Below are 26,766 nucleotides of genomic sequence, written 5' to 3'. Positions count from 1 at the left end.
AGACTCGCTGGGAACTTTAGGGAAATTGGTGATATCATAAAATTATACGTAAAATTTTGTGTACGTGCCAATGTGCCTTTTTAGGGGCAAAATTCCTTATTGTTACCAGATTCTCAAAGGGATTTTTGACCCAAGAGTCTAGTCTCCTGGAGGAATGTAATTATATGATATGCTTTATTATATTCTTCACAATGTCTTCAGCAACTCAGCTGAGTGATTAAATGGGAACAGGACAGATCTAATGTTTTCACTTATTTGCCATCAATTAACATCTTATTTTCTAAACCATGGAAGAGGGACAATAACTTCTATTTCCATCTCACAGATGTAATGAACATATATGAAGATAATAGATGTGTCAAAGTTTTGAAAAGTTAAAAACAATACCTTATGGTTCTGATAGCCCATGTTGAGAGATACGATAAGGAAATTCTGCACTTCCAGAATTCTCCATCATTTTTATTACCTTTTCTGAATCTTCTTGTAGAGCAGCAGAGCTTGGAAAATGTCTTGTCCCTTGACTCCGACTTCAGCAGCATTGATTTCCAATACCACCTCTCACCCAATAGCTTGTTAATAAAAATTGCTTTATCCCCTGTTCATTACTCTCCATTCTTTGACAATCTTAAATCCTGATTAATTACCTTGTCCCCAGTACTCTTCCTTTTATAATTCTTGGCAGCTGCAATATTCTTGCAGATGCTGCTTCTAATATCCTGACTCCTTATTCCTGGACCTTCACTTTTCCAGTGATCTTGTCCTCCACTCCACTTTAGTCACCACCTCCCATGGTCAAACCTAGACCTTGTCTTTATCAATAACTACAATCCTTCTCTTGTAGGCAGAATAACAGACCCTCACAAAGATGTCTACTTTCTAATCCCCAGAATCTATGAAAATGTTAGATTACATGGCAAAGAGAAATTGAGGTTGCAGATGGAATTAAGGTTGCTATGCTGGATTATTCAGGTGGCCCTCGTGTAATCACAAAGGTCCTTAAATATGGAAGGCAGAAACGGAAGAGGTCAGAAGGGTGTTCTGGATAACTCTACCCACTATCACTGGATTTGCAGATGAAGGAAGATGGCCACGAGCCAAAGAATGTGGTTGGCTTCTATGTCCTGGAAAGGACCAGGAAATGGATTCTCCCTAGAATATCCAGAAAGGAACAAAGCCATGTCAACACCATCATTACAGCCCAGTGAAATCTATTCAGAATTCTGATCTCTAGAACTACTAATCACACATTTGTGTTGCTTTAAGCCAATAAATTATGATAATCCATTACAGCAGCAGGAGGAAACACATACACCTTCCTTTCATTAGCAGATGAGGCCAAGGTTGCCTTCATGCATCCCACTCTATTTTTGCAATGTACTTCCTCTAGTACCCAACTCTGATAATATTTTGATCCCACTAAATTCTGTAATCCATTGATCCTATAACCTTTTTACTGCTTCTCATTCCACTCCCCTCTGTTTTTCCTACTTGAGCAGCTCAGATTCGATGACCAAGTGCTGGAATCACTCACCTGCAACTCTCAACTGCAGAGTAATTCAGTTAAATCCAACCCTCTCCCTATCTTGTACTTGAATCTGCTAGTTGAATATGGTTGGAAAAAAACACAGAGCCAATCTGACTGGTCTCACTTTAAGTTCATGACTCTAAAATATCACATGGGACCTTAGTGTGCCAGGAAGTCCCTGCTGGGATTTCACGATCCTTCCCTCTCTAACTTTCCTAGGAGACTATTTCACAAATTGTCTTCTCTCTGGAAATATCCAAATTCTTTTTCTCTATCTTCACTCTCTGCTGACTTTGTGTGTAGGTAACCTTATTTCTTATTCCATTGAGAAAATAGATGATCAGAAGACTTCCTTAAATCCCCACCACCCTACATACCCACTCACCCACCTACACGTCTTCCCTCCCATAGCTGTGAACCATTGCTGAGGGCAGGGAAGATTCACCAGTCACATCTCCTGCTTCTGTCTCCTTTGGTTCCATGAAATCACTTTTCCCACTTTCCACTGGATCACTCTCATCAGCATACAGACATTCTGCTATTTCTCCTGTCTTAGAAGAACCCTGTCTGGGCCCCAAATCCCCCTCTGTCTCTGCCCTACTCCTCTGCCCGCCGAGAGGTGTCTGCACCCCTCTCCTCCTCCCATCTTCTCTTGAACTAACTCCAGTAGGGTTTTTGTCCTCTCCTCTACCCTGAAACTGCTGTTGTCCAAGTCACCAAGGCTTCCCCAAGGCTAAATCCAGTCATCACTTTCCGGCCCTCATCTTACGGGACTTGTCGGTAGCACCAGATACCATCTCTGGTCTAGATTCTTGCAAACGTCTCTAACTGGGTTCCCATCTCCTGCCTTTGGGACGGTGCAGTCTATTTTCTACTGGGCAGTGGAGGATTTCTGTTTCATTTTGGTTTTAGTGAGTCACATTATGCTGCTCCTCAGCTAATCACACTTCAATCACTTCTCAGCTCACTCAGGTAAAAGCCAGACTTCTCTCAGGGACCTTCAAGTGCTGCACAAAATGGCCTGAGGTCACTGCCTTCATCTGCAGACATGCTCTGGGCTCACTCTGCTCTAGCTTCGGACCTCCTGGCAGCTCCTCAGACTCACCAAGCACCTTTCTCCCTCAGAGCCTCTCTCTGCTGACCGTGCCCTCTGCCTAGAACAGTCTTCCCCAGAGGCTGATGTGGCTTGTTCCCTTCTCCTTCCAGATTTCTCATCAAGGTGGTGTTCCTGACACCCTCCAACATGAAGGAAAAGCACCTCCTGCTCTGTCCCACCCCTGCTTCTTCGTTTTACCTTATATTTTTTTCCTTGGCATGTATCATTATCTGAGATTGTATATATATAATATTATTCAGTTACATATAATAAATTATATACTAGTACAGTCCTATGCCCTGTAATGTGGGCATTCACTGACAACATCACTGTTGTCACATATAATAAATTATATACTAGTACAGTCCTATGCCCCCTATATGTGACATTCTGGTCGCATATAGGACATTAGTTCCATAAGATTCTAATACCATTATTTTCCTTGTACCTTGTCTATGTTTAGATATACCTAGATATACAAATATTTACCATTGTGTTCCAGTTGCCTAATGGCATTTAGGACAGCCACATGCTGTACAGGTGCATAGCCTGGAAGCTATGGGCTATACCACACAGCCTAGATGTGTAGTGAGCTAGACCATCTAGGTTTGTGTGCACTCTGTGATGTTCACACAGTGACAAAATGGCCTAACGATGTATTTCTCAGAACATATCTTCATCATTAAGTGAGCCGTGGCTGTTTATGTTTATGTAATATATTATATCTGCATATCAAATGTATTTATAGACACATACAGTGTATATATATATGTGTGTATTTCTATGTGTGTCTGTCTACATATGCATGCATAATTATTTCCCTCACCAACTAAACTATAAATGCCACTGAGGCAGGGAGTTTGTTTTGCTCCTGGCTATACCTCCAGCAGCTAGGAAAGTGCCTGTGTACTGCTGAATAAGTTTGTTGAATCAATAAAAGAAAGAATAAATGAATGAATGAATTTAAGTAAAGCTGAACAGGCACTCAAATGGATCACAGCTTGACTGCAGATCTTTGTTGTCATTGTTTTGCAGCCAGGCAGGCAAGATGAGCTTCTCCTAGCTGTGTGTGTGTCAGCTTCAGTACTTATCAAATATTGATAAGTTTGATCTTGGGAGTTAGTCTACCTAATGTGTTTCAAACCTCAAGAGGCATCTTCTCTAGGGAAGTCCTAGAGTCCTGTGATGTCACCACTACCTAGATTTCTTTGTTGTCTTTTGACAATCTTCCCTTAAATGCATGCTTCTCAGGGGATAAGAATAAGGAATAGAAGTTAATTATTGATGTTGCCAGTGAATGTTTTCTTCGATATATGTGAAAATCATTGCCTTTTTTCAGGAGAAGCTTACCAGAGTAAAGAAGCACTGTGTTCTCCATGGTGAAAGTGAGAAGCTCAATTCTAAAATACCATTTGAAAATCATGTCCATCCAATAAACAGTGTATAATGATTGGGATACCCTAATACCATTCTTATATTTACTAAGGGATGTGCGGAAATACACACTCCTAGAAAAATTAATCCAGTTAAATTTTTCTTTCATTTTTAAATTCTTTAAGCCTCAACAACCCAAGAGTGTAGGATACATTTATACCTGGGCTATCAGAGCTATTTTCAGTTTTAACTATTCCAAGTTTCCATCCTCTCACAAGGAAATGTTAGCAACTCATGGTTAATCTGGGCCATGAGCAGAAAGAAGTTTTCCCTTTCTCTTATTTTGATGTAAAGGAAAAATTTCTGTAGAAACACATGTTTTTGGAAACACTAGACTTAGAGAACACTTTGTGGTGGAGAACTATGGAATTTTGATCAGACCAAACACTGTACTACTTATATCCATCCCTCTGAATGAAAGAGTAGATACAGCACATGTAATAGTGGGAAACTGAGGTTTGCCAGGGCTTAGACAATGTGTTTATGACCAATTCAAGGGATCTTAAATGATGGATAAGTTATTTTCAATGTTTCTGTAATTCTAAAGTGCAGGAATGATGCTGCATGATAGCTGACCAACAATGGTGGGTGTTAAGAATTCCATTCATTGGGTATTAATAGCATCAGGATTATAACTGTCTTACACCCTTGCTTATTTCATAATCTATTTCTGGAACTGGAGATTTGGAGGTTCACCAGGTCTGCAATCCTGTCAGCTTTGACTTGATCAGTGGGAGCCAAGCGCATTAACCCAAAAGATTCAACTGAGAGAGGGAGGAGGAAAAGGAAAACTTTAAGTCTAAGTTTGTTGGAACCCTGCACAAAAGAAATTGTACAGTCCAGATAACTATCTGGGAGAGCTGCTAACAACTGGGGAATAGCTGAATAGCCTGATATGGGAATTCAGAGAAGTTTATGGCAAAGTGAGTGTTAACTAAAAAATATATCATTCATTCATTTATTAATTCACTAACAAAGCTATAATTAAGCACCTACCTTGTGTTTGGCAAGTGGCAGAGAGCAGGTGTGTATGCCAAAATTATTTTGGGGGATAGAGATTTAAGAAGGCCACAAGTGTGGTGAAAATGTTATCCAAAAGGGCTTGGTTCCACTTTTTATCTGCTTGACCTTGGACACATTACTTAACTTTTCTGAGTCTGTAGAATGGGAATAATAACTCCCAGGTTAAAAGATTTCTGAGGATTCAGTGAGACAATTCTATGAACAATAAGACAATGACTTGGAAAGCATCTCACATGGTTCATGGTCCATGAAAGGCATTCAACAATGTAGGTTTCTGTCCCCTTCTCCCAGGAAAGGTGTGTTAGTCTGTTCTGCATTGCTATAAAGGAATACTTGAGACTGGGTAATTTATTTTAAAAAAGAGGTTTATTTGGCTCACAGTTCTGCAGACTGTACAAGAAGCATGGTGCCGGCATCTGCTTCTAGTGAGGGCCTCAGGAAGCTTCCAATTATGGCAGAAGGTGAAGGGGGAGCAGGTACATCACCTGGTAAGAGAAGGAGCAAGAGAGACGCCATGCACTTTTAAACAACTAGCTCTTGTGTGAATTAACTCATTACCATGGGGAGGGCCGCCCTCTTCCCACTAGGCCCCATCTCCAACACTGGAGGTCACATTTCAACATGGGATTTGGGGGCAGGACAAAACATTCAAACTATGTGAAAAGGGAATGGCTCTGAGCGATTCCCAAGGAAGGCAGGAAGGAGTCCTGGGAAGCAGGCCTGGCTCTAAGAAATGGCACTCCTGAATTCTGTGTAGTGTATGTAGAGAAACACCCCATGTTTCCCATGAAATGCACGACTCAAGTGTTTGGGTTGACGTCCTTGGACCTTATAGGTTGGCAATGGTGCCTGACTGCTTCCCTTTGCTCACAGCTGAAAAGGAAAAATTTGAATTGTGACTGAAGAAAATGTCAAGTGTATATATATATATGTGTGTGTGTGTGTGTATATATATATGTATGTATATATGATGGAATACTACTCAGCCATTAAAAAGGAATGGAATAACAGCATTTGCAATGACCTAGATGAGATTAGAGACTATTATTCTAAGTGAAGTAACTCAGGAATGGAAAACCAAGCATCGTATGCTCTCACAGGTATGTGGGAGCTAAGCTATGAGGACACAAAAGCATAAGAATGATACAATGGACTTTGGGGACTTGGGGGAAGAGTGGGAGGGGGAGCAAGAGATAAAAGACAACAAATATGGTGCAGTGTACTGCTCAGGTGATGAGTGCACCGGGTTCTCACAAATCTCCACTAAATAACTTACTCATGTAACTAAATACCACCCGTACCCCCAATAACTTATGGAAAAATAAAATTTAAAAAAATTATGTCATATGTAAAGTGAAATGCTGGAGAAGGATGTGCTTTGGCCATTTCTGAAAGTCTCCACCAACTACAGGTTCAGGCAACATTTTTTATTGGCATCGGGCAACTCCCGGTCTCAATAGGACGTCATTACCAAAGCTGGGGTCTGTTTGTGTGGTCTTGCAGCATAGCACAAGAGGTGCTAGGAACAGCAGCCCTGTCAGCAAAGCGGGTGTCTATACTGCCCTCTTGCCCAGTTCCATAAGCAGCTTCCCAGTGGCTTCTGGGGCTGGGTCAAGTAGATTCTCTTTCAAGTCCCTGCCAGAAGGAACCAGGGCCTCAAAAAATAACCAAAATCAATCAATCAATCAATAAAATCCAAATAGTGTCTTGTTTGTAAACTACTATGTATTTTTTTTTCTTTTTTTGGAGACAAGGTCTTTCTCTGTTGCCCAGGCTGGAGTGCAGTGGCACAATCATAGCTCACTGCAGCCTCAAAACTCCTGGGCTTAAACCATCCTCTTACCTCAGCCTCTCAAGTAGCTAGGCCTACAGGTGCACACCATCACATTTGGCTAATTTAAAATGTTTTCTTTTAGATGCAGAGTCTTGCTATGTTGCCCAGACTGATCTTGAACCCCTGACCTCAAGCGATCCTCCCACCTTGGCCTTCCAAAGTGCTGGTATTACAGGCATGAGCCACTACACTTGGACCCAAACAGGTACCTGTTAAACTGGCTTTACTTTCATTCACCCTTTGAGCCTGAGAGTGACAGGAGAAGTGTTACCTGCCAAGTCTGTAGCAGAAGGAGTGAATGTGGTAGCTGGATCACCAGCTCTGGGCTCCGGCCCACCCTTGTGGCTGGTACACTGGGGCAGATTACTCAGACTCTGCAGGTAACGAGGCTGAACCTGAGGCTGAGGCTGAGCCTGAGGCTGTCTGCCTGTATGAGGGGGAGAAATGATAATCGCTCATGGTTCATTGAGCTGTTGAGGGATAAATGAGCTAATATGTGAAAGGGATCGGGACGGTCCTCAGCGCCTCATTGGACTTCCTAAGTTAATTCTCACTGCTCCATTGGCTGAGGAGTTCGCTTGTCACAGCCTGAGAAGAGGTGGCTGCCTGCGTGGAGCAACTTAGACGCCCGAGGCCCTCTATGCCATGAATGAGGCACAGCAAAGGGTGGGGTGAGAAGTGCCCTGGTGAGGTTGGCCACCTTTCGGCTTTGGGACCTTGGGCTTGGTAATTAACCAAGCCTTAGCTTTTGCATCCGTGAATGGGGATGATGATATTACTTAAATCACAGGATTGTTGAAAGCCTTTGAAAAAGTGCTTACAAGTTGCTTATCTTTGTAACTTGGCGCATGTTCAGTGAGTATGCACTCTTCATCATCATCACCATCTTTCCCATCTGGAAATCACTACGCACATTAGAACCACCTTGGGTAAGACAATCTACATAAGGACAAGCGAGGGGGAACACCCCTCCTTTTCCTATTAATATGTGATGATAGGTTTGTACTTTTAGTTGTTCCTCAGACGACCCCATGAAAAACTGTGCATAGGATATAAACAGACACTTCCCAAAAGGAAAAGTACAAGTGGCCAATAAGTGGCCAATAAACACATGAAAAAAATGCTCAACATCACTAATCATCAGAGAAATGCAAATTAAAGCCACAACGACATATCCTCTTACACCAGTCAGAATGGCTGCTATTAAAAAGCCAAAAAGCAACAGAGGCTGGCATGGATGTAGAGAAAAGGGAACGTTTACACGTTGTTGATAGGAATGCGAAGTAGTTCAATCTCTTTGGAAAACAATATGGAGATTTCTCCTGGAATTTAAAAAATAGAGCTACCATCTGAGCCAGCATCCCACTACTGGGTATCTACCCAAAGGAAAATAAATCATTATATAAAAATGATGCCTGCACTCAAGTGTTCATTACAGCACTCTTCATAATAGAAAGTCATGGTGCCAACCTAAGTGTCCATCAATGGATGGCTGGATGAAGAAAATGTGGTCTATATACACCACGGGATACTATATGGCAGTAAAAAAATGAAATATGGGCCAGGCATGGTGGCTCATGCCTGTAATCCCAGCACTTTGGGAGGCCAAGGGGAGTGGATCATGAGGTGGAGCGATTGAGACCATCCCGGTCGACATGGTGAAACCCCGTCTCTACTAAAAATACAAAAATTAGCCGGGCATGGTGGCACGCACCTGTGGCACTCAGGAGGCTGAGGCAGGAGAATGGCTTGGACCCGAGAGGCAGAGGTTGCAGTGAGCTGAGACTGCATGACTGCACTCCAGCCTGGTGACAGAGTGAGACTCTGTTACAAACAAACAAACAAACAAACAAAAAAACAAAAAAAAGAAAGAAAAAAAAAGAGAAATCATGTCCTTTGGAACAACATGGATGGAGCTGGAGGCCATTGTCCTAAGACAGCTAACTCTGAAACAGAAAATTAAATACCACATGTTCTTACTCATAAGTGGGAGCTAAACGATGGGTAAACATGGACATAAAGATAGACACTGGGAACTCCAAAGACAGGGAGAGTAGGAGGAAGGCAACGGTTGAAAAATTAACTATCATGTACAGTGTTCACCGTTTGGGTGATGGATGCACCAGAAGCCCAATCCCCACCACTATGCAATATACCCATGTAACAAACATGCACATGTACTCCCTGAATCTAAAATTAAATTAATTTTAGAAACAGAAATTTAAACAGACACAAAAATAAATACAGAAATACAGTGGTTTCTGTGGAAGACCTGGAGCAGGGCGCTAGAGTGAAATGGGAAGAGCCCTAGGTTTGGAGACAAAAGCCCTGACCTTGAATCTTGGCCTTGCCCCTGCCCGCTTCCCCTGAACAGCTTACAACCTCTCCGTCACCAGCGAGATGCCTGAATGCACGGGAAAGGAGAAGGAGCAGGCAAGCTTCCACGATGGGGCAATACCAAGGCCCAAGACATCAGCAGAGGTGGGAAAGCCCAGCCCAGGTCAAAGAGGCGCCCTGGATGTGGCTGCCTGAAGGGAAAGTGCCTCCTGAAAGCCCTGAACCCCGGCCGGCCTGGGAAGTGGTGCTGAGGCGACTGTCCTCAGCAGTGGCATCCCTTTGTCATTCTTTTTTGGGAAACCCCATTTTGTTCCAGCATCAGCTGTGGAAGGAGTGGAGTGGCTTCTGGGTAGCTCCAGATACAGGACTCGCAGACAGGAGGGCAATCACTGGGCAGAGCCTCACAGAGGGTCCAAGAGAAAGACAAAAACTGTTGCTCTTCCTTTCTCCCTCTCTGCTGCTAGATTAAGTAAATGGTCCTAATTATCAACTCATTCACTGAATTCCTAAACAAGAACCATAAAGAATCCCTTTACACACCACTCTCTTGAAAGGTTAGAGGGGGAAAACTAAACTCTATGGTAACAGCCCCAAGACAATTAAAATGTGCTGCCCGCCCCGCCCCCGCCCCCGCCCCCGCCCCCGCCCCAGCAGCTGTTGAAATGCCTCAGCCTCCCACTTCCCCAGCCTGGCTGGCTTCCCCTGCCCCGCATTCCTGGCAGGTCTAGGAGTTGAGAGAAAAATCCACCAGAACAAGAAGTGCCTGGGTGTTCTCCAGTTGCTAGCAGGTGGAAGGTGGGGCTGTTCGGATGAAAATGGTTTTGACAGACGCGCAGAATTCAAGGGTGTTTCCCACTCAGCAGGCGGGGCTCTGCCAGGCAGTTCCCCAGAAACCCTGTGTTATGTTCTCGTGGGGACGTGTTTCCCTTTTTTTATGAAGTCCTCACTCTTTTCACCTGTGTTGGCCTCTGCCCACACCCTTGGCCTCCATGACAGTAGAAAGCCTTGTGTGTAGCCCTCTCCTTTAATTTGCTCTGGAATGAGTTCATGGAGAAGCCCTGAGTCAAGGGCATTTCTCTCCCCATGTAATGCTGTTCGAGGCCTTGGGAGCTTACTTACGTCTTCTCCAAAATGTATTGTGAGGCACGAGGCACATGGCTTTTGCTTTACATTTTTACCCAGAAATTATGGTATCGAATTTTGATACTAAATGACAAGTGCCATTTACCCTTGTAAATGAATTGGGCCATGGCTTATGTTTTACTTTTTCGCCCCACATGCAGTCTCCATGAAAGAGAATGTTTTTTAAAGGCTTGACGGTACTGATACTGAGTTGCAGAGTCATTCGCAGGAACGATTGGTAAGTGCCTCAACTGCAATGGCGGCGATCAGCAGCTTCCATGAGTCCACTTTACTAGATGCGACAGCTCTCTTCATGTCTTTCCAAAGTATTACAAGAACTAGGAAGTAGGTTTTGTAGGAATTCTAAATTGGACAAGGCACTGTGGTGGTGCAAAAAGAATTCTTACTCCGCTCTATTAAAAAAAAATCATGCCTATGGTTTCCACAGCTTACCTTTCTACTTGCTATAAAATGCATGAACTGCAGGTATGCTGATACTTTTGTGCTGGCCTTCAGCCTCTAGATGCTTGCTGTTCCTAATCACACTCGAGGTCCCTCCTTGTCACCTGCAGCTGTCGGTGCCATGGCTGTCTCTTGGGTCCTGCACGGGGCGGGCTAGAGATACGAGGAAGCTGATGCCCCACAGCTCAGCAGCTCTTGGCAAATGATCATGGAGGTCAGGGAGACAACTCTGAGGTTGTTCCACGCCATTTCCCGCAGGCCCCTGCCGAACTAGCCCGGTGCCTGCAGTGTTTTCCCTCTCATTCATGCACCAATGTCAGCTTTCTCCCCTTCTCTGTCTCATTTCCCACCCGCTGCTGCTCCCTGGGATGACACCCCAATGTGTCATCAGCCTCAAATCCTTGGTCTCAGGTGTGCTCTCAGGGGATGCAAATTAAGACATGAAGCTCCGCCTAGGACAGGTAGGGGAGGCCCTTGAGAGCCAGCAAACCCTCCACTGCTTCACCCACCCATGCTTTGAGACCCTGCTCCAGAGCTCCCCAGGGCCTCCCTCACCTGCCTCTGGAGGAAGCACTTTCGGCACTGGCTCCTCCTGTTTCCCCACTGCCCAACCAAACCAGCCCCCTCTTCTCCAGAATGCCCTCCCAGACTACTACTGGGAACACTTCCTTTCTGGAACTTACATTGCATTTACAGAAGGTACCAAGAATTTAGCACCCGATGCTACGGTAATCCCCTCTGTGTTGGTTCTACTTCCCTAACTAAACTGTCAGGTTCTGAAGGGCTGGGGATCCTGGCAAATGCTTTTTAATTCCGTTTAGTTTTGGGATCTGTATTATCCCGTTCCATGCCTAGCATAGTTCTCATGACAGAGTAGGTACTTAATTAGTATGTAGATTCACTCAACATTCAGCAAATAGGTATTGAGTACCTGCTATGTGCTAGAGGCTGGGGATATATTTCTCCCAGATTAACTGCTAGTTGGGATACAGACGATTAGCAAAAATAAATGACTAATCACATGGTATGTTGGGAAGTATTAGCAAATACCAAGAAAATACAGTGGGAAGACTAAAGAGATCCTCGGCTTGGGGGCATAGGGACGTTGTGATTTTATTTCTATATATGTATCTATTAACAAAAATTGTTTATATTTCAGGTGTACAATGTGATTTTTGGTATGTCTATACATAGTGAAATGATTACTACAATCATGCAAATTAACATATTCATGTCCTCACTTAGTTTCCTTTTTGTGTGTAGGCAAGAACACTTAAAATCTCTCTTTGCAAATTTCCAGTATATAATATAGTATTATTAACTATCATCATCACAATGAACATTAGGTCTTTAGACTTATTCATCCTACATAACTGCAACTTTGTACCCTTTCAACAACTTCTCCCCATTTCCCCCACTCCCCCACCTTTGATAGCCACCATTCTACTCTTTGTTTCTCTTTGTTTCTATGTATTAGACTTTTAAAGATTCCACATATAACTGAGATCACACAGTATATTTTTTTTCCTGTGTCTGGTGTATTTCACTTAGCATAATATCCTTCCTGTTCATCCATGTTGTGAAAAATGGCCAAATCTCCTTTTCAAAGGTGTAAAAACATTCCATTATGTGTGTTTATATATATAATCCAATTCTGTTATAAGATAAAGGATAACAAGTGTTGGCGAGAACGTGGAGAAAGGAAAGTCTTATGTGCTGTTGGTGGGAATGTAAATTGGTACAGCTATTATGGAAAACATTATGGATGTTCCTCAAAAAATTAAAAATAGAATGACCATATGATCCAGCAATCCCACTTCTCGGTATATATCCAGAGGAAATGAAATCAGTATGTGGGAGAGATATCTGCATTCCCATGTTTATTGCAGCATTCACAATAGCCAAGACATGGAAACGACTGAAGTTGCAATTTTAAACAGTTTCTGCAGAAAGCTGCATTGAAGAGATTACCTGTGATCAAAGACTCAAAGGAGAAGAGAGAACCAGCTCTACACATATCTGGAGGGGGACTGTTCCAGGCAGCATGAACAGCAAGTACCAAGACCCTGAGATGTAAGCATGTCAGATACATTAAGGGGACAGCAAGGAGGGCAATGTAGAGTCCACAAGGGCCACAGTAATGGGAGGCTGGAGATGCAGGAGCCAGACCCTGAGGGCCTGAGACTGTTGCAAGGACTTGGGCTTTGCCTCTCAGTGCAATGGGGCAGGAGCAGGTTTTGCTGAGAAGTGACACCACCTGACTCACATATTAACAAGATCTCTCTGGCTGCTGTGCTGACAATAGATTCTAGATCCAAAAGGGGAAGCAGGGACACCCTTGACTGGGGTGAACTGCGACCTTGTCTTGAGAGGTGAGGGCAGTTTGGCTGGATATGTTTTGAAGATAGAGCCTACAGGATTTTCTATTGAATTGACGTGGAGTGTGTTAACTTAAATGCCTTGGTTTAGGTGGTATCTGTCAGGTTTTTCCATGGTAAATGATTGCTTTTCCTCTTTTCCTTCTGTAATTAATAAGTAATTTGTGGGGAGGCATGTTTAGATGATATAAATATCCTTTACCTTATCAAACTTTTACCTGCTATCCTAAGTATACATTGATACTTTTTCTTGAATCAATTATTACTATGATAATTGTTACACAGGGATTTTACAAACCCTCACTCATTCCACATTCATTAATTGGTACTCCATTGTAATGAAGCTTTGTCCTCTCCCTTGATTATTTATTTAGATAAATGTGGACTCACGTGTTCCTGTTTTGCTCACTGGGTTACCATCTGTTAATGTCATTGTATATTTTGATGCTCAAAAATGTCCCAGATTTTTGGTCAGTGGGACCCATTTCAAGCTGGCTCCTGTGTCCTTTATGACAGACCTCCATCATTCTTTAAACACAAACTATGTTCTAGGCTCATGATGGGCTCTTTTTGTCCTATACCTGGAATCAACTGTTTCTCCAAGGAGCCCTAGTTCCTTTTAGTGGAGAATGGTATTTAGAAACCAAGATCTGGGCATATTATGTATTTTTAAATTATGGGGTTTTTTTAGTCCTCCTTGCTACTGCTAAAGTAAAAATTCTTATATCTTCATTTTAACAGTTAAACTTTACCTGAGCCCAAAAGAAGAAACATGAAATGTTAGAAGCTGTCAACTTTAAGATGTTCTTCATATTGAGACACAAAGTGATGACCATTGTAAAGTGGTCATCACACTGAAGTGAAGTGTCTTGCCACACCCGAACACATTTTGTGATATTTAACTATGGCAGGACACCGTGGTGTTAACACTCTGTACTTATCCTAAGGTCATTCACTATCTAGAAACAATAGAATATGTTTAAAATCTTCTCCATAAAGGGGATCTAACTGTTCTTGGTTTTATTTTCTCCATGCGTACATTACCTTTTATATTTCCACTGGTGTGCAAAAATGGAAGAAAGAGGCCTGAACAAGGCCACTTTTGCTCCATGATACCCCTTTTCATCACAATGATTACTTAACTTCCTTTGTGCTTTTCTCTCTCTGTTTCTAGGTACTAAGAAATACATAATCATTATAATAATAGCAGGACGCCATCCATGAATGACTTTCACTTATTTCTCAGCTGACCTCATGACAAAACCTTTTAAAATAGGCAAGGTCATTGTTCTTATTCAATTTACCAATGGAGAAAGTAACAGAAAGCCTCATTGACTTTCCTAAAGTTTCATACATGGCAAATATGATCTGGACCACTTTTTCTAACATCCAGCTTGCTTTCCTCTGTGTCTCCAACCCTGCCGGCATATTTGAATTAAAAGACTGGGGCCCAAGCCCCACCTTGAGAGGTTCTGCATCAATGTGTGGGGTGGCAGGCCAGCCTTGGCAGTTTTCACAAGCTTGCCGCCGTGCCCATGGGGAGCCAGAGGTAAGCAGAGGTGAACTGTGTGGTGCACCGGTCCCCCACTGGGTTACAGAACAGGTAAGTCCAAAACCTCACATGTGTGACAGGTCAAACAAAGGGAGTGACTGTGACGGGGCCAACGCTGGCAGGTCTGAGAAAGAAAAGGCTCCAAGCCTGGAGAGGCATAAAAAGGGTTCTGGGGACCTGGCTGTGGCCCGGACCCATGTGCCAGGGACTTCTCACCTGCTTCACTCATCCTCAGACACCATCCAGGTGCCTGGTTAGAGCAGAGTGTGGGGGTGGGCGCCACACGGCAACTCTTGTGCTCTGGGAAAAAGGAGCCACTGCTGAGTGGGGGCTTGCTATGTCCTTTCCTATTTTAGGCCTTATCCTGCTTGACGATGTAGGATTCTATTTCTCCACACTAGATGTGGAAAATATTCTCCTAAGTGTAAAGAGGGAAGTAAAACAGGAATGGTCACTTCCATCTCTATCTGCTTTCTGTATCTTCTGGTACTCTTACTCCTAGCCACAAGCAAAGAATTCGTCCCTTTGTTATTTTTCTTGCTGTTATGGCTTTAAATGCCTTCTCATACCTTTCAGATCTTTGCAGGTCTGAATTCAGACTGAACCTTTGCCCTTCTTTGACTTTTGTAGGTTTAGGCCACTCTGTCATCTTCATTCTTGGTCAGGTTCCCTTGATTCCGTCCTTTTCGCCTGCCCACTGAAACTATGAACTTGTAGATGAGCTGCGAATCTAATCACATGGTTTCTTTAGATCTCTTCCCTCTTTTGTCCTTTACAGGTTCATTTGTGGTTATACTGTTGGCTAAGTCCTTCCACTTCTCCTTTTAGAACTTCTAGTCTTGGCGTGGAGCATCTTTGTATTCAATCTATGAACTTTCTTTTCCTAAATCTTGGGCCCAGTGGAAACTAGGCATTGTGAACTGTGGCCCACAGCCCCAGTCTGGGCCCAGCTTACACACATTTGATTTGGCGGCTGTGTTATTTACAAAAGTTTGATTCTGAGCTCCCTGTTTTCTCCCACCTCTTCCTATCATCGCATACATCTGCCTGCTTCACACATTTTCTGTACCTGCCTGGCTGTTGTAGACATTCGAGTTTCTGATCTGTGCCTGATCTCTGCCTGGTGTTCTTCCCTCTGTAATGATGCGCCTGATGTTCTGACCCTACTGAAGGCCCGTTTCAGCAGCGAAGGCTGCAGAGGTCCCACTGAGCCTTTGCAACTCAGGCAACAGCACAAAGTGGCACAAGCCTCTACCCCAAGGCAGGCCTGACTCTTCACTGTCCTGGAAACCAACTGTATTCATGATCACTTGTTCGTCTGCTCCCACTGGGCACCTTCCTAGGAATGTACTCACTCCCTGGCACTTCATATCAAGTCAGTTGACCCCAGCAGTGCCCCTTCCACCAACCATACTCCTTTCCCAGTGTTGCCTCATGCCTGCATCTGTGTCCTAAAACCTGGCCAAGTGTCTCTGCTCCTGTCCTCCCCTCTCCTGTCCAGGAGGCTGCAGCCTCCAAGGTCTGGAGCCTGGCTCTTGGATGGGCCCCACTAAACATCCAAATTTCCACGTTTCTCCTTGTAGGATGCTCCTGGGGCCCTGACTGCTCTACTTCTTCCACAGCCTTTCCCTGGGAGCCCCTTGGCATTCCTGCTCCTCTCCTGTTGTGCAGCTCCCAGGCTCTGACTTCCGATCCCACTCTCTGGAATGGCTTGTTCCTTTGCAAACTGCATCCTGTTCTTGCTATTATGAAATCTAAGATGACTAGATGACTGATTGCTTTTCTCCAAGCTTCCCAAAATGTCTCCCTCATCAAATAATCGTTTCTTGATGACCTCACTAAGTTCTGAAGAGTCATGTACCTTCTTGCATTGGCCAACTCCCCACCTATTCTCATGTGCAATGAGAGCAGCTTTTCACAGTAAGCTCCTCAAACACTTCCTGATTTTATCCACAAATGGTTGCATGATTTTTGACACAATTTTGCTATGTCTGGAACCCCGATTCTTTGAAAATTGGTTCAAACGATGTTGCCGAACTTATTTTCTGGAATGCTCAGTTAACTAAACCATTTGTATCAGCCCTTCCCAAACCATTGCTCATTGCCAAATCCTTGTGTTATTATCTTCGACAAATAATTTACAAATTAGGGTATCCCAAAAGAAAAACTCTGGCACCTTTTCCTAAATGGAAGGTAAAGCTATCATTGAAGGACAGCATCGTGTGCAGACAGAACTTAATTAATAAACCTGGGATAATGATACTGGTAAATGGAAAGAGAACGTTCTGTGGAACCCCTAGCCTTAGCACATCTCAGCAGCAGAGCTTTGCTCAGTGGTGAGAGAAGCTTTCTACAGCTACAAATTCCAGTTTACATTTCAGAGAGAACTCATGCGCTATGCCAAAAGCAGTAAACTTGACATATTCAAAATGTTACATCCTTTAAGGTAAACCAGTTCTAAGTGGAGACCTTGGCCTCCTGGCTGCTGGTTGCTACAGGAAATCTTATTCACAGTGGAAAATGATGATACCTAAAGGACTAATAAAAAGAGGAATGAAAGTGGAGAGTTTCTTCATGCCTTTAATCAAGGTTATTTTCATTTTCCTCTTCATGATTATTGCCTTTCAGTAAATCTGCTCAGTGCCCAAGCCCTCAGATATGACACAGCATATCTGAGAGCTCCTGGGTGACAGCGCCTGGGAAACATCGAACACAGAGAGGACTGCAGCTCCCCACGGCGTGCTCATGGAGGGCTATGCAGCTTCTGTGCAGGGTCCACTGCATTTCAGGGCTGCTTCACTCACCACAGGCCCCAACCAGGTGGGCAGGGTGAACAATGAGGCGGCCAGGGCCAGCCCCTCTTGGCCAGGTGGTTATTCATTCTTGGCCAGGTGATCAGGCTGAGAGGAAGCAGGGAAAGGGCTCAGGCAATTAGTGCTTCAGAAAATGTTGCGGCGAATCAGTGCCAATTCCAGACTGATTACTGTTACCCAAAACTTTTCCTTCCTGCCCAATCATTACGTCCTCCCCGGGGGTGAGTTCACAAGGCCCAGAGTTCTTTCAGTGCCTGGTTGAATGGAGCTTAAAACAAATAAGCAACAACACTTTGTCCCTGCACCCTTTTCATCTTTGGAGGGGTGGATGAGGGTGGGTGGGATGCAGGGAGTCAGGAATTGGGGCTTCATCCTGTCCTCAGGGTCCCCTGAGCCTGCCCGCTGGTGTATTAGACACCCACCGCCCACAGCAGCACCCAGCTGGGATGCCATCACTTGCCCCCATGAGATTCCTACACCCGACAAAGCTCCTCGTCTCTAAAGGTTTTCAGGCTGAGTCCAAAGGCTTGTCAGGGAGATTGTAAAATGACTTCCTTCAATGGGAATAGGGGGTCCCTTCCACATTTTTCTTTTTCTGGAGACAGGGTCTCTCTCTGTTGCCCAGGCTGCAGTGTGGTGGTGTAATCACAGTTCACTGCAGCCTCAAACTCCTGCGCTCAAGAAATCCTCCCACCTCAGCCTCCTGAGTAGCTGGGACTACGGACACATGCCACCAAGGCCGACTAATTCTTGGTATGTTTTGTAGAGACAGGGTTTTGCTATGTTGTCCAGGCTGGTCTCGAATTCCTGTCCTTGAATGATCCGCTCTGCCCGCCTTGGCCTCCCAAAGTGCTGGGATTTCAGGCATGAGCCACCACGCCCAGCCCCCACCCTCCAACCTTAAGATTACAAACTGAACAACCTGAACCTCTCTGGCCTCAGCTCCTCCTTTGTAAGATGAGGATAATAGTAGCTGCCTTTTCTGGTTGTTGCGAATGGAAAGAGGGAACACTTAGGAAGAGAGGTAAATGCTCAGCAAGTGTCGATCATTACTATGATTCTCACTCAGCAGAAAGCCAGGCATTGCCATTTACCTCTAAACTGTTAGGAAATCAAGCCAAATGTGGAAAATTCACCAATACCCAGGATCCCTAAGGGGCATTGTCTTTTAGTTGCAAGAGTGGATATTCAAATGGCAAACGCTAAGAGGACATTTCTCCTACAGAATAAGGAAAGAGAAAATCTAAGATTCCTCGTCTGCCAGGCCCAGAATATAGGTCATAAGTTTATCTAATTCAAGTGCAGGAAGGCATATCTTCAACAGGGAGGAAGAAGTCCGATCCCAGAGACTTCACGAAGCTTGTCTGTGGGGTGCAACAATAAAGGTGCTTATGTGAGACTTTTCATCATCAATTGGAGAACTTTCAGCAGCCAAACATTGAAGCCATACTCAGAGTATTAGGCTGAATTTATTGAAGAGTATTTGTTTTCTTTTTTGATGTTGCCCATGCAGCATTGCAAATAATAGAATTTCATTGTTACACAGCTCATTATTTTCTTCAATGAGCTGGAATACAAGTTATGAGTAATGGGTTAGTAGTGAGTTCACAGGCATGCAGAAGAATAAAAAGGAAAAAAGGATCTAAAAGAATACTATTAGCATTAATTATGTATGTGCATTTCCCATTTACAGAGACTTACTATAAAATATTTTTTTCATTTTTCCTAATCGGATTGCCTACTAGATTTATAATCATAGAAGAGCTGTTTTAGAAACCAATTCCTTATACAAGAGAAAATTCTAATTCTGAAAAATAATTATCTGGGATGTGTTATTTTATCTTTCTTGACTTGTGAATGTGGTTATTGATCTCTAAATGGAATTTCCAAACCAGTGACTTTTATAAAAATATGATATACTGTGGAAAGAGGTAGGAAATAAGAAGCAGGAGGGAGGGAAAAGAAAGACAATTTGCAGAACAAACTCGAACAATAACTTTAATGGTCTTCATCCATCCCTATAAATCAACGAATCATTTTCCCATAGGTCAGACTGTTACAGTAGAATTTGGACTCATTCTGCTCATTTTGGAGATGGTTACAAGCGCTCGGACTGGTGCCATGTTATGCATTTGGAAGAATGATTGCATTATAAAACCCATTCCAAGCTTCCCACTGTTTCAGCAATGGAAATAGTGAAGAATGTTTGGACTGATTTAAAATGTGAAGATGTAATTCCAGTATCATAGAAGTTTTCTGCCACCCAAACATTCCCCCAAATGAGTCTCAGTTGTGTGCCTAATTAAATTCTGATGTTAGGTAAAACAAAAAAAAAAAAAAAAAAAAGAAGGGATCCTTTTTTCTAATAGTAAGTAGTAACTTGCATATAGCTCATAGAACTATTCAATATTTAAATTGCACCTAGCAGAAACTAGTCCACTTCTATGGAATAGATTTAGGGACTCCATTTCCAGAGGTGTGGCTGATAAGATACCCTAAGTGACCCTCATGACTAAAAATAAAAATACCAGATTAAATGTTGAAAGAACATTAATTTAAATGCATTACTGAGCTGGCACTAAATTAAGAAATGTGCAGAGCCCCAAAGGGAATGAACACATGAATCTTGGAAGTAGGCTAGTGTAAGACTTCACTTATGTCCGCAAAGTGTGGCTGAACCCTGGAGATGCTAAGTATCTGCTTTGAGAACTACATAGAGTCCAGAAGACAAAAGATTAACCTTAGGGTCTGCCCAAAGGGGAATCTCATAGGAGACTCCATAATTATCTGGACTGCTAAAGGCGATAGCCCTAAAGTAAGGATGAACGAGCAGTAAACCCTGATATTCAGAAGGGGGCAGAAAGAAAACTTGCTTGTCTCTACGCTGAACTGGAGGTGGGGAAAAATAAATTCCTTTACTCTTCTGAGAATTCGAAAGCACAAGCCAGCAGTCCAAATTCATGCTTCCTGAGTGGCACGGAAAAACTCAACCTGAAAGGCTCACACCTGTAATCCAGCACTTCAGGAGGTGGAGGTAGGAGGATCGCTTGAGACCAGGAGTTTGAGACTAGCCTGGACAACATAGCAAAACTTGTCTCTACAAAAATAAAAAGTAAAATAAAATAAAATGTTTCCAGGTTGGTGACTGAGAAGCAGGGGCAAATCCTCTCTAGAAGAACTCCACTTCAACTTAGGCCTCAACGAATTCCCACATAGAAAATCTTCCAGAACAATCAGGCAAAATTCACTAACATTCAAGGAAAACAGACATCACTGGTGAAATTCATCAGAAAAAAACAAAAAAAAAAAAAACAAAAAAAACAGAAAACAAACTCACAAATACCTTATATATTGGACATATCAGGCACAGAATAACTTGTTTAATATGTTTAAAGTGAATATAATAATTGAAATTGAAAATTCAGTGGACTTTATAACAGATTAGACATGGCTGATAAGAAAAAAGGTAATGGGAGATAAATCCAAAGGAATACATAAAATCTGGAGAATAAAGGATGAGAAACATGAAAGAGAGGCTAAGATGCAAGAGGGATAAAGTTACAAGGTTTAGGCCAGGCGTGATGGCTCATGCCTGTAATCCCAGCACTTTGGGAGGCCGAGGTTGGTGGATCACCTGAGATCAGGAGTTCGAGACCAGCCTGGCCAACACGGTGAAACCCTGTCTCTACTAAAATTACAAAACATTAGCCGGGCGTGGTGGTGGGCGTCTGTAATCCCAGCTACTCCGGAGGCTGAGGCAGGAGAATTGTTTGAACCTAGGAGGTAGAGGTTGTAGTGAGCAGTGATCGTGCCATTGCATTCCAGCCTGGGCAACAAGAGCAAAACTCCGTCTCAAAAAGAAAAAAAAAAGGTTAGGTTTACTATAAACCTAACTTCAGTTTCAGAGTGAGAGAATACAGAGAATGTGAACTCTTCAAGGATAGACTTTTTTGGGTTGTTGAAAGACAATCCTTGGATGCAGTAAGCCCAATGAATTCCAACTAGGATACATTTTTGTAAAATCACACTAAAACCAAAGAAAAACAGAAGATCCTAATGGCAGCAAGAGAAAAAGACAGATCACTTACAAAGAAGTGCAATTACATTAGCTGATGATTTCTAAACAGTGATAGCTGGAGAAAAGGTGGACGTCCATGACTTTCATCAGTATAAATTGGTTTTGCCTGTGATCGAATTCCATGTAAATGAGATCACACACTAGGTAATTTTTTTCTGTTTATTTCTCTCAACATTGTGTCTGTGAAATTCATCCCTGTGGTTACATCTAATAGTAGTTGGTATTTTCTTTTCTTTTTATGAAGTATCCCATTTCATGAATATATTATAATTTATGTATTTTTATCACACTGCTAATGGGCATTTGAGTTATTTCCAGAATTTTGCTATTATGAATACTATCCTTCTATGACTCCGGTTTTTTTCTTTTTTTTTTTAAAGAAAGTGTGTCTTACACGTCCTGCAATGTCGTGAACTTTTTCTCCATAGAAAACTAATAAAGAGGGTGGCCGAGGTGGGCGGATCACCTGAGGTCGGGAGTTCGAGACCAGCCTGACCAACATGGAGAAACCCCGTCTCTACTAAAAATACAAAATTAGCCCAGCATGGTGGTACATCTTGTAATCCCAGCTACTCAGGAGGCTGAGGCAGGAGAATGGCTTGAACCGGGAGGCAGAGGTTGCGGTGAGCCGAGATTGTGCCACTGTACTCCAGCCTGGGCAACGAGAGTGAAACTCCGTCTCAAAACAACACAACAACAAAAAAAAGCGAAAGAAAAGAAAAGAAAGGAAAAGAGAAAGAAAGAAAGAAAAAAAGAAAGAAAGAAAGAAAGAAAGAAAAGAAAGCGAATAAACATTTACATGTTAACAAAACACCATTCTTATAACATTGACTTGATTTCACATCCAGGAAGTTTAAACCCTTAATAACATACCTCACTACATTCTTGCTGTGGTTTAATGATTACTTTTTTCAACTCTTATTCCCTTGAAATTTTTTTAGCAAAAGCTAATGTAGGGTTTTGTGTGTGATTCCCACTCCAGTTAGCTAGAGTGTGTGAAAAACCATACCTTGTCCACATTAAGAAAGTAAAAGGCAGTCAACTTTAGATCCTAATCAAAGCAAACTTAAAAGCATACACAGTGCATGGAAAGCAAGTAGTGAGTACCTGCTGATTAAGAGAAGACAAAGAAGAAAAAACATGTGCACAATACTTCTAAGTTTAGGTCTTTTCTAAATAGCTACAGTTTTGTACAACCCCTATGTATGTTTTGCTATATTTGCAAATCCCTTCTGGCTGCATGATGCGTTTTCCCATCATGATCTCAAAACCAGCATTATCATTCTTGCCTGTCCTTTCCATAGCCTTCAGTGCTGGGCTGTGCTTGACCTGCTTGCAGCTAGAGTGTTTCATACTGTCCTATCACCTTTCTTCAGTTGTTGTCTGCATGTGTACTAACTCCCTAACAAGAGTGTAAATGTAATGATTACCCTACAGACTCTTGAGTCCCTCCCAAAGGACCTATAATTTCTCACAATAACCAGATATCCTGCATGTGATAAGGTAAAAGGTAAAGGAACGTTGATCAGAGTCAAGAATTTCCAGGCTGTGACATAATGCACATCATTAAGTTCTCATGATAAGCAAAAGTCTCAAGGAACTAGTTGAGGTCGAGAAGAGAGTGATTCTACTTCATATATGTTATATATACAAGCAATCTCAAAGCAATAGTCTAATCATTGAAATTTAGGAAAGGCCCCCACCCACGGCATGTTTAATGGCAAGTTTCTGCCAACCATGTGATTTTATGGTTGCTAAATAGAGCCTTAAAAATTGAGGTTTATGTCTGACACAGTATTGTCTACACTATAGAAAGAATAGCACTATAAGTAAAAGTAGCCTGGAAAATGGCAATGATATACTCATGCCATTAAAGATCAGTACACCTCCTGGCTTTTATTTCGGAGGCTAAAGCTGGAGATTTTTAGCATTAATAAAGACAGTGTAGTAACCATAGAAACATAGCATTTATTAATTTCCATGGTAAAGAAAGCAGTTCCTTCCATGGAATGATTTGAGGTGCTCTAGCAAGTACTTCTGCCTAAAGAGCTCTCCTATAGGTCTGAACTATTTAAAGCAATGGGAAGTCTCTAAAATAATACACAATCCATTTAATAAGAGGCATGGCAATTTTGATTGAAAGTTAAAATATACCTACTATAAATAAATGTAGAAGTGTAATGGCAATGGGCCAAACAATCCATAGTAAAAGGGAAAACAGCAAAGGACAAAATCAATCTTCAGATTGCAAGAAAAAGGAAAACTGACATTTACTGAAAGTCTACTCTTTGTCAGACACTTGTTATACTTCATTTCATTTAATCCTCATGACCATCCTTTGAATATATATATATTTATTTCCATCCTTTTCTAATTGCTAAAGTAATACATGCACGTGGTAGAAAAGTTGGAAAATACTAAAGAAGTACCAAGCAATAAACACCACATACCTTACCATGTACAGTGACCACTGGTAACAGTTTGATGTATTTCTCTTCTCTTTGCATACTCTTTTACATAATTAAGATTGTAACAGATTCCTGTTTAGCTTATCGTTAAATAGTCTTAGCATATAAGCTAAATAAAGGCATAATTTTTTGTTTTTGCTCATTGTTTAATCATCATTGCTTCACACATAGTAAAACTCAATAAATACTTGTTGAATGTGTAAATGTGATGGTTATGTCATACTAACCATCCCTCTCTTACTCTAAATATTTTGATTTTTTAAAAAAATGTATAAATCTTTATCAGAATTTCTGATTTTTTCCTTAAGACTGACTTTCAGACATGAAATTCATAGGTTAAAAATTATAGGTCTTCTTGAGTTCAAAACACATATTGACAATTTGCTTTCTTAAAAGTTTCTAGCTGAGCTTGCCAGCACTATATGAAAGTCTCTATTTTATTCAATCCTCATAGGCATTGCATAGTTTCTATTTTAAATATTCTCTTACATTTTACAGACAAATAATTTATTAATATATATTTTTATTATTAATACATATTAGTATACTATCAAGGTAGTAGACTTTTTCCTTATTATTGCAACTGTTTCCGCACAATTAGTTATTTCCTTTAATCCAATTTAGGCTTATTTTTCCAATAGCAAGGCTTTCAAACTTTATGTTATCAATTATTTCCCTTGAATTATTTTTCATTGCTTCTATGCTTGGAAATTCCTTTTCCAAGAAGGAGAAAACAATCACTTTGTTTTCATCTAGCTTTTCATGGTTTCATTGTCACCTTTATTTCATTAATCACCTGAAATTATTTGGGATCATGGCGTGAACTGAACATATTCCAGTTGATAAAAATTGTTTATTTAAAATTTATTTAAAAATTCCTTCTCTTCTTCTTTGATTTGTGATTTTTCTTCATATACTAGATTTTAACATAAATTAGGGTTATTTTAGTTTATTTATCCATTTATTCTCATGCAAGTGTGGCTGTGATTTTTAATTAAAAACATTTTATTATAATATAGGTGCACATTTAAAAAAATCAAATAGTAGAGACTATGTTCATAATAAAAATTAACACCCCTCCCCCTCCAATATTTCCTTTCCTACCCATAGTCCTGTTTACCGGAAACAATTTTAACCATTTCTGCTTTTTTTTTTTTCTGATATTAACTCTATGTAGTTAAATAATAAAATATGGCCTTAGTCATTATCTATTGAATTCCTGCCAATGAATTCAATAGACAAATTCAATTTATGACTAGTAAAGACTTAGCACATTTATATTATTTTAACTCCTTTTCTTCATCCCTCAATATTTGATAGTTTTATTGCTGTTTTTGATCATCTTTTGGTTATCTTTGTGAATTAAAACACTATACAGTGTCTAAACTTCTTTTTCCTGTTCCATCAGTTTTTAACAGCGTATCTTGATTCCCTATTCCACAATATGAGAATATTACTGCCACTACCCTTTCCTATGAATTTTAACCTTCTACCTTTCATAGATCTTATTTTATGTTGTCAAAACATGTTATGTACATTTTGCCTCTATGCACAGTTAAGTATTTCAAGGCTTGCCTATTGATTGATTCTAATATAGGAAGTCAATGAACAGTGTTAGAATTATCATGGCTATATAATTCTTCTTCATTCTAGGGCCAAATTTCTTCTCTCTTGTTGCAAAAATTTAATACCATTTTCCTTCAAAGAGAATGTGCTAGGGCAGAGCAAGATGCCGAATAGGAACAGCTTCAGTCTCCAGCTCCCAGCGCGAGCGACACAGAAGACAGGTGATTTCTGAATTTTCAACTGAGGTACTGGGTTCATCTCACTAGGGAGTGCCAGACAATCGGTGCTGGTCAGCCGGTGCCGCCCGACCAGCAAGAGCTGAAGCAGGGCGAGGCATCGCCTCACCTGGGAAGCGCAAGGGGGAAGGGAATCCCTTTTCCTAGCCAAGGGAACTGAGACACACAACACCTGGAAAATCGGGTAACTCCCACCCCAATACTGCGCTTTACCAAGGGTCTTAGCAAACGGGCACACCAGGAGAGTATATCCCACACCTGGCCAGGAGGGTCCCATGCCCATGGAGCCTCCCTCATTGCTAGCACAGCAGTCTGTGATCTAAGGCAAGGCAGCAGCGAGGCTCGGGGAGGGGCACCCGCCATTGTTGAGGCTTAAGTAGGTAAACAAAGCCACTGGGAAGCTCGAACTGGGTGGAGCTTACAGCAGCTCAAGGAGTCCTGCCTGTCTCTGTAGACTCCACCTCTGGGGACAGGGCACAGCTAAACAACAACAACAACAAAAAAGCAGCAGAAACCTCTGCAGACGCAAACGACTCTGTCTGACAGCTTTGAAGAGAGCAGTGGATCTCCCAACAGGGAGGTTGAGATCTGAGAACAGACAGACTGCCTGCTCAAGTGGGTCCCTGACCCCTGAGTAGCCTAACTGGGAGACATCCTCCACTAGGGGCAGACTGACACCCCACACCTCACACGGTGGAGTACACCCCTGAGAGGAAGCTTCCAAAGCAAGAATCAGATAGGTACACTTGCTGTTCAGCAATATTCTATCTTCTGCAGCCTCTGCTGCTGATACCCAGGCAAGCAGGGTCTGGAGTGGACCTCAAGCAATCTCCAACAGACCT

At 42.0% G+C, this 26,766-nt stretch overlaps 2 long non-coding RNA genes across 2 annotated transcripts in view; one reads left to right on the top strand and one right to left on the bottom strand.

Annotated features, from left to right (window-relative positions):
• LOC105479942 (uncharacterized) overlaps positions 1 to 26,766 on the top strand; it is a 75,141-nt gene that overhangs the window by 11,880 nt on the left and 36,495 nt on the right. The window lies entirely within an intron of this gene.
• Positions 5,426 to 26,766, bottom strand: part of LOC139356383 (uncharacterized) — a 111,420-nt gene continuing 90,079 nt past the window's right edge. The window contains exons 2-3 of the long non-coding RNA XR_011608155.1: positions 8,627 to 8,717; positions 5,426 to 5,563 (exon numbers count right to left, since the gene is read on the bottom strand). This is a non-coding gene — a long non-coding RNA (uncharacterized lncRNA). The remainder of the gene's footprint in view (positions 5,564 to 8,626; positions 8,718 to 26,766) is intronic.

Source organism: Macaca nemestrina, chromosome 9, assembly GCF_043159975.1.
Source record: "Macaca nemestrina isolate mMacNem1 chromosome 9, mMacNem.hap1, whole genome shotgun sequence".
Lineage (NCBI taxonomy): Eukaryota > Metazoa > Chordata > Mammalia > Primates > Cercopithecidae > Macaca > Macaca nemestrina.
This window is presented reverse-complemented; position numbering and strand designations above follow the sequence as displayed.